The sequence below is a fragment of the Akebia trifoliata genome, chromosome 15 (genome assembly GCF_017979445.1).
Source record: "Akebia trifoliata isolate Shusen 1 chromosome 15, ASM1797944v1, whole genome shotgun sequence".
NCBI classification, from domain to species: Eukaryota; Viridiplantae; Streptophyta; class Magnoliopsida; order Ranunculales; family Lardizabalaceae; genus Akebia; species Akebia trifoliata.
In genome coordinates, this window is record NC_141389.1 from 29,570,210 (window position 1) to 29,579,244 (window position 9,035).

Below are 9,035 nucleotides of genomic sequence, written 5' to 3' on the forward strand. Positions count from 1 at the left end.
TTGAGTAAGATTCCAGATAAAAGTAACCCTTAAAGTAAAGAAAGTTTTATTTTATTTTATTTATATCAAAGTTGTGGAGTCAAGTCGACATTGGTGGCATACAACTATTACTTATTAAAAAACTGGAGTGCCAATCGTGGCTCAAACCATGAATAATTAATGGATAACCTACTTCGAGTCAACTGAATGATTGTGTAAAATCCAAAATTTTGAGATTCTTTTTCAGACGTAGAACCAGATTTTTGGGAATGATTTGGTGACGTTGTTTTTGAAGTGAAAAACTGAGGGATTGCTCTTGATTGCATAAAGAGTTAATTTGGGTGCTAAAGTTTTTTTTAACTTTAGCTTTCCTATTTCAATTATTGAGAGATCTCAAATTTGGGGTTGGTTTCATAAAATAAAAAAATATGGCTTGTTCGAAGGAGTTGACTAGTTTGAGGTTGGTAGAAACTCAACACTCCCTTAAGTTGACTCAATGATTGGGTGATTGTAAAATAATGAAAGGTTGGTTGGCGGGCCAACTCAACTTAATTTGGATTTATTAATTGTGAATGGTCAAGGTTCAAGTGAGTCAACTTGCCTCACCTCGCAAAATGTCCATAAATCTTCAAAAGCACACCATTAGATCGAGTCGAATTTAGTTAAATCATGGGTTAATCCATTGATTGGGCTAGAACTGAAGCCAATGCTGGAACATGAGCCCCAAAACCTTGAACCATAAGTTCTAAATATCGAAATCTAATCTATTATCTATTACACTACCAAGAGAAAATTGATAAAAATGGAGAGAAGAGAAAATAAATGAGTTTCTCTTCGCTCCACTTCTCTCAACCCAAACATAACCTTTAACACTTAACAATTTTCAGAAAATAGAAAAAAAGAAAAAAAAGTGAGGGTAGTATTTCGATTTATCGTCTCTTTCCTCTCTAATGTGAATCTATCCTTGAATACACCTCAACTCTCATATAAGAGCATGATTTTCTCTGATCTCTCGGCTCTCAATCACAATAGCTTCCAGACTTCATCTTCTCTTTTGGTAATGACAACCACTGAAGTTTAGGGATTCTCTGCAATTTGATTTCTTGAACCAAAATCTAGGATTTCTTGATTTTATCAAAATTCATATTCGCACCAATCGCCTAGACAGAAAAGGTTTGTTTTCTGACCTAAATCCTTTTTTTTTCCATTTATTTTTAAAGAGATTTCCATCAAATTCATGTATTTCTTTTGATTTTGTTCTGAGTTGAAATACCAGATTGATGTTTAAAACCTTGGGCGACTTATGTTTTGGAGTTTGTTTTCTTCTTCATTGTGAGAAAATTCTGAAAAGGAATGCTGTTTTGAGGTTTTGAAATGGAATTTGAAAATTCTGACGATGGAGAGGCCTTCATCAAGAATTCTTAGGTTGCTTGCATCCGTAACAAAAAGAAAATTAAAAAAAAAAAAACCAAAATTGAGAAAAAAAAAACTAGCAAAAAAATTGGTTTGCGTTGCCCTGTTTTATTTGATCTTTTGAAAATAAAAGCTAACAGAAGTCAATCCTCCATTCTTCTGGAATCATTTAAGTGTTCGTTTGATTTTTGAAATTTTGGGCTTCGTTTGGATGATTTCAAGTGTTGGGCTGTGTGTGTGTGTGTGTAAAGAAATCCATCCACATTTGAATCAACAGGAGCACTTTCTGAAAAATAAGTAATCACTCTCTCTCAGATTTTTTGGAGTTCTATAAAGTTTGTTGTGATTTTTGGATGTAATTTCATTTGAACTTCTTCATTTTATGTCGTTGAATTATGAGTTTTTCTTGTTTTTTGATTTTGATGATCTAAGCTTTATGATTAAAAAACTCTTAACCATTTGACCAATAATTCACATTGGATCATTAACAAAACACACACAACAGAACCCAGCTTAGTAGAAAGGGAACTATTTTGTCTGTATGAGCACAATTGGGGTGGGCGAGTGAACGCTGGTTTTACATAATGGAAAATAAAATTATTTTCTTGTTGTTCTTATGACTCTGATGGCTGTTTTAAAGCATTGTTTTTTACATAATGGAAAATAAAATTATTTTCTTCTTGTTCTTATGACTCTGATGGCTGTTTTAAAGCATTGTTCATTTTTGGTTCCGAAAATTTAAATAAAAAACCTACAAAAACAAGTAAATGTCTCAATAAAATTTCCCCATTCTTATCAGTGTTGTTGATAATAATTTATGCAAAATAGGGAAACATGATGAAGTTCATCATCACATATTCCAGTAACAAGTGTTATTTTCATGGGTAAGCTGGAGTTGAACACACCACCTCGAAGTTGTTTTGCAATGTGTCAAACCAACTGAGCTATGGGTCTAAGACCCAGTAGTAAGTGTTATTAGAAACATATTTAAAAAAAATTGAATATGTAAAAGTAAAGATCGTTGTTATGTTGACAGTTGACTTACAGAAAACAAAACAAAGGAATATATATGTATAGGGTCCCTATCCGTGGCCAACAGTTTGGCAAACATTTTGGCAAACACTTTTTCAAAACATGGGTTAGAGGTCTTGGAATGGGCTGATTTTTGGTGAGGATGATCTCTACGGTGAGGAGATCATCCTCACCAAAAATCAGCTCATTCCAAAACTTCTAGCCCCATTTTACAAGTTGAAAAATCGTGAACTGTCCATTTTTTGTAAACCATTTTTGATGAGGTTAGAAGTTTTGGAATGGGCTGATTTTTGGTGATGATGATCTCCTCACCATAGAGATCATCCTCACCAAAAATCAGCCCATTCCAAGACCTCTAACCCATGTTTTGAAAAATGTGTTTGCCAAAATGTTTGCCAAACTGTTGGCCATTGATATATATATATATATATATATATATATATATATATATATATATAGATATATTGAAATCATGCCAAATGGTTGGCAGATGAAAGGCATAAACTTCTGATGTGAAAAAATCATAGCTCTAATGGCACTACAACTTTTACTTAGTCTCATCCACAGATTTTCGAGAGATTTGTTGGGCAAACCTATCTGTTGCAACTTTATTACAAAAACTCCCTTACTTTATCAAGTTTGTTACCCAACAAACCTTACTTCATGAATCAGGCTCGGATGACTAACTCAAATCAAAAGAAAAGTTTTCAAAAAATAAAAATAAAAATCATTTTTGAGCTTGATCGAAGGTATTGAAAATAGATGGCTACCGAATTCCAAATTTAGAACTAAAATTCAACACTCAAAGGTTTGCTGGTTAACAAACTTGATAAAGTAAGGTTTGGTGTTCTTTTGTGTTTGATTAATTTATTTAACTGCTCTCTTTAGTGCTCTTGATTCACATAATTGAAAGGAATGTCAGATCAGCCAAACAATTTTTATGTGATTAAAAAATAAATGACGATAAAGTAAGTGAAGTGAACCTTGTTACCTTTGCATAGCCAGGGGAAAGTACAACACAAGCCCGATCACAGTCTCGTACACACTCCACCAAAAAGCCCATTTTCTAGAACAGAAAAAGACAGAAGCAGATGAAGACAGAGGATAATAATTTGTTCACAATTTCAAATGTTAGTAACGAAAATGATAATCAGTAACAATTTATTGGCTTGCATGTTTAGATCAAACTTGTTCTACAAGTGCATACAAAAATGTAAGCTTCTCTTTTTTCCTAACCTATATTCAAACCTATGGAGACCAATGATGGCATCAACCAGGTTTTCTACAGCAAAAGTTGAAGGCTCTGACATGGAAAAAAGGAAGACCAAAATAAAAATAAACAAGGACTAAAAAAGATTTATAGACAAATGTGCCTCTACTCTAGATAGAGCTGAATGGAAAATGTGATTCATGCTGCCAACCCAACAAATTTAGGATAAGGCATAAAAAATGAGTCAAATGACGATGATGAAAGTTAAATTTTAGCCAAGCAAAGTCAGATATACAAGACAGTAAGAATCAAACTCACATGCAATGAACAAGCTCAGTTGACATACAGCGCTGCAACCAAGTTCTTGTCTGCATCATCGTCATCATTGATGGGAGCAAAACACAATGCCTGTTCATTGCAAATAATAATGCATAGCGAGCCAAAGCACTTCCATAACAGAAATGACAGAATAACTACATCTTGGTAGATCAATGGTATTAAGCAAGGGAAAAAAAGCAAGAAGAAAAAAAAAAGGGAAGAAAGATTATACATTTCTAAGATATGTGCACCAATAAAGCGTTTGCAAATTAAGCAATTGAGTAACACTTAGGCCTGTAACTTGGTTTCCCTCCATTTGTTTGCACGTCACCCCAAGACATTAGTTATGACAATCCATGAGAAAATGCGGGACAGAATGTCCAAAATTATTTTGTAAATGGCGATCATCTTAGACATAAAGCCTTAAAACGTTGGTTATTCTCAAACAAAGCACAAAACAACCTCCTCTTCCCTCATCTGGCCTATTTCAAAGATCTCCAACCTTCAAGGTACTCTCTCCCTCCTATCCTCTCCCACCATCAGGTATAAATCAGGGGTCCAACTGAGTTGGTCTAAGTTGGTAGACAATTGTTTAATTACTTCGACAATTATTGTTTGATTATTGTGAACTACATTTTGCTGCCCCAAACTGAAATCATGCTTGCTCGTTGAGCTTTGTATAAGAGGGTTGCAACAAGTGAAAGAGCAAATTGGAGAGGAGACGAATGAGTTCCCAATCACAACTGGTTTATAGTAGGGACTGGTTTTAAATTCGAATTTATTTTCTCTAGTTATAGATGAAGTAACTGCTCATACAATAGCGTGTACTTGAGTGTATGTTATTTGCCAATGTTGAACTGACCACTATTTTTTTTATCTCGGTACATTATATATAAGGATGGAGGGATAGAGGAAGATGTTGCCCATAGAATCAGAACCGGATAATTAAAATGGAGGTACTTCTGGAGCACTATGTGCTTAACAGATACAAATCTAACTAAAAGAAAAAAAAGAAAAAGAAAATCTAAGAAGGCAATAAGACCAACCATGCTTCATGGAGCTGAATATAGGGTGGTCGAGAAGCATAAAGTTATATGAAAATATTGAAATGGACGAGCGACAAGACTAGGAAAGATAAAATTAGTAATGAACACACTCAATAAAATGTAGGAGTAACTCCAATAAGGATAGAATAAAAGAAAGTCAATTGAAATATTGAAAGTGGGGGTGTACACACTCTCAACAACAAAAGGTGTGGTTCTAGATAAAGTGGAATGGAGGAACAAGATTCATTTAGCCAATCACACATCCTTGGGATGAAAACGACAATAACAATGATCATTGAGTTTTTTATGCCAAATATTTAATAGTAGACAAGAAGTCCACATTTTTTATGGGAAAAGTGATTTCATTTAAAGAAGAAATCTACCAACAAAAAAAATCAATTTAAAAAGAAGTGCATACAAGTAATACGCTCGAATGGAGGTCAAGGAGACCTACCAAATAACATAGTAATCCATGCACAACGCCAACTAATAAAGAACCCCAAAGATTCTAAAACATGAACAAAATAGCAACACACAGAGTTTCACAATATCAAAGAATCCCAATAATAGTACCCCTTTAAACTCCTCTTGGAGCTTGTCATTAAAAGAGAATGGCTTTGATCTCCATAACCTCAACTTCCTTCTCCTCGAGTGCTTAGAATTCCACCTTTTGATTCAGCTATTCATTTAAGCAGTTGTTTTGTGGCTACCTCTTCAAAATGAATAAAGGGTTTGAGTGTATTATGTAATTACAAATGGGTAGGGCATGCCTTACCTAATCTTTTAGTAGACATTGTGTTGATCCCCAATGATTTATTAGATAAAGGTTATGATGATAATGGGGCACAATGATAATCATGATCGTATACCTCTTTCTTGAATTTGGAGAATCAATGTCATATGTAGGTGTGATGAATATTGGTCATGTCTGATCTACTTTTTTTTTGTGCCTTTAGGTATGGTCTAAAATATCGTATTGATTGACTGTTTCGGTTAATGAAAAAATCGATATGGTACAGCCAATGCATTTCCGAAACATTCAATGTTTCAGGGTCAATGTTTCGTATCGGTCTTGGCCAATATTGATACGTATCGACCGATACATTCCGATATTTAAAACCATGCCTTCAGGTCATTGTGCTCTAACCTTCAGTTGTACCACAAAGTTTACTTCCTATGCTACAATAGAAATCAAATATTTGATATTTAATCAAATGAACAATTCTTTGTTTGAGCACACAAACAGAGAGTCAAAGAAAGACCATTTGAATAAAATGAAACATTCACTATTAGGAGCATTTGAAGCAAAGCCTAATTTATATTTCTATTGGGCATGTACGACCTATGGAACCAGTCACTCAATTGTAGAAGTTTCTTACATTAACTCTCAGGTGGGCCTGTGATTTAATTTGGTGGGACCAATCAAAAAAAAAATTAATAATTTGGTGGGACCCACGAGATAATAACAAAATGCTTAGATTGATAAATAAAGAAAAGGAGATTTATTGGACCAACCAAGCACCATACATCTATGTTTTAAAACAAATCAACTTGACTCAAACTCGGTCAAGTCAACGCAATTCAGTTGAATTTTGATTTGACTCGAGCCAAATACTTGTTTGAACAATTCGAGTCAACAAGTAAAATGCACCAAAAGTTGGACTAGACAAATACATATACTCTCTCGAGTCAACTCGCAAGCCATCGAGTTGATTCAACAGGTTGGACATTTGGCTAGAGTTAAGTTCTAAAGCTACTGTGCATGTTTGCACAGTCCGCATTCGTTGATGGCGACCCAAGCAGGGCCTTCGTTGAAACCCAAACACTGATCATAAATACTGGAGACACACAAACTAAAGGAAAACTATAGTGAAGAGGATTGGGACCCATGAGTAGAAACTCAATGCTTTAGCATAATCTCCAGTTGAAATCAAATTAAAACAATTCAGTATATAATAAAAGGGAATTTTTTGCCAATTTCAAATTTCCCAGCAAGAACTACTACGAATCAAATTTACAGATTTACAAATCTCTCTCTCCATTTGAATGCTAGAGAAACTAAGGATGAGTACCGATTCCTTCTTTTGATCTCTAATGTTAGATGAGGTCAACACCGCGTTCTCATCAATAAATCCAGAAAAAAAAAAAAAAATCTAGAAACTGAAACATAGTAATCGATCAAGCCCCTCTCTCAATAGTAGTGATTGCTAAATTTGGCATCAAATTAGAATTCTGAGATGCATAAACCCTACATTTCCTATGAAGTATGCGTTTCGCTGAACTCTAAACACTTTTAACCTAATTGGCCCAAATTCAACTCGATCAAACTCTCTTTGAATAACAATAACAAGGGAATATCGCATCAAAACCAAAATTAAAGTTGCATAAACCCTAAAATACCCATGAAGCATAAAATTTAATGAAACAAACTGTTAAAACCCTAATTTAATGAAATTGTGGTAGCATAAACATTTATTCCATTTTCAATCAACAAGGAGAAACGAAATTCTAGGTTTGGCGAATCCAATTCAACGAGAAAACTTACAGATCGAAGCTCGATACGACCAGCATCACAACAAATGACTGGACTTCCACTATCTGCGCTCAATCTGGATCAAATCCATTTCTACATCTCTAAAAGAATTCGAATCCTCTGTAGAAATTTGTCTCCTTTTTAACTCCAATTTCTGTCTCTATGTCGAAATAGGGTATTCGGCTGTACTCGCAGACTTACATACTGGTTAAATAAAAATTCTATTGCCACACCAACTTTCTGTTAGAACGCATATCATGTATGCTAATTCTTGAAATGTTTCCGAAAACGTATACAACTTATGGAAAAATCCCGGTTTGTGTAGAGTATTCATTTTAATTCCCAAAACATATTTTTTTCGGTGAATTCGTAACATTTAATCAACGAATTCACTGATAAATTATCAGCAAGACCGTTACAATGAGTTTGTAGGGACTTTATCAATGAATTGATAGATTATAAAAATGACAAATTCACTAAAAAAACATGTTTTGAGAATTAAAATAAGAATTTTTTCATATTCATCGTACGAAATGGTAACTCGCCCTCATTCTTTGACATTTAATATGAATAGGTGATTTTGTGCCCTGATGAAATTCCGAAATCAATACTCACTGATAATTTATCAATCAATTCGTTGATTATAAAAGTGATGAGTTTCATTGGAAAATCAAGTTTTGAGAATTAAAATGAATAGGGTACCAGAACAAACATTTTGTCATAAGTTGAGCACGTTTTGGGAAATATCTCAACATGACTTGGTATGCTCTTAGAAAAAGTTTGTGTGGCAATAGACTTTATGGTTAATTTCTTCCCTAAAAGATCGGATGAGCCTCTTGTCTATCTTGTTTCTTCTTTTATATCAAATATCAATATTGATTCAAAGTCCACTTCGATAACAAAACAGATTTGATTCGGTTTGAATCAAATCTGATTGGTATCAAAACTACTTAAGAACAATATAGGTATATAATTTACAATTTTACATACTCCCTATTAGATTGGGACATTGTTATTACCAACTGATCTCCCACCAAATCAGCAACCAAATCAGTCAAGTATTACCAACTGATCTCCCACCAAATCAGCAACTAAATCAGTCACTGATCTCCCAATCAAATCAGTCAACGATTTCCCAAAATCTCTCTTTCCTTATTTTTCTCTTTATTGTTACAATGAGTTGTACATTCCTTATTGCTGGATTTTTCCCTTTTCTGTTTAGATTGTAACAAGCCTTTATAAATATCATTGAACATATCTCTTCTTTCATTAAGGAAGAGAACATTAGATTCTTTCAGTCTCTTAATTTAATAATTGTTGATCTAGAACCGATCCTTTATGTTTTAAGATCGGATTCGTGTACTTATAGAATTCAAATCTTCGATCCATATACAAAGGTATCATATCAGAATAGAATGGATCGGGTTTCGATTTTGTTCCAAACCATTGACAACGCTTTGCACGCCCTCTATACTTCCACATGAAATAATTGATCATCAGCCCA

General features: G+C 34.0%; 1 long non-coding RNA gene across 1 annotated transcript; it reads right to left on the reverse strand.

Annotated features, from left to right (window-relative positions):
• Positions 1-3,022: 3,022 nt before the first annotated feature.
• Positions 3,023-7,719, reverse strand: LOC147385185 (uncharacterized). The gene is made up of 3 exons (XR_015172796.1): positions 7,544-7,719; positions 3,953-4,042; positions 3,023-3,490 (listed from the first exon to the last, which is right to left on the reverse strand). It is a non-coding gene; the product is annotated as an uncharacterized LOC147385185 (long non-coding RNA).
• Positions 7,720-9,035: the final 1,316 nt, after the last annotated feature.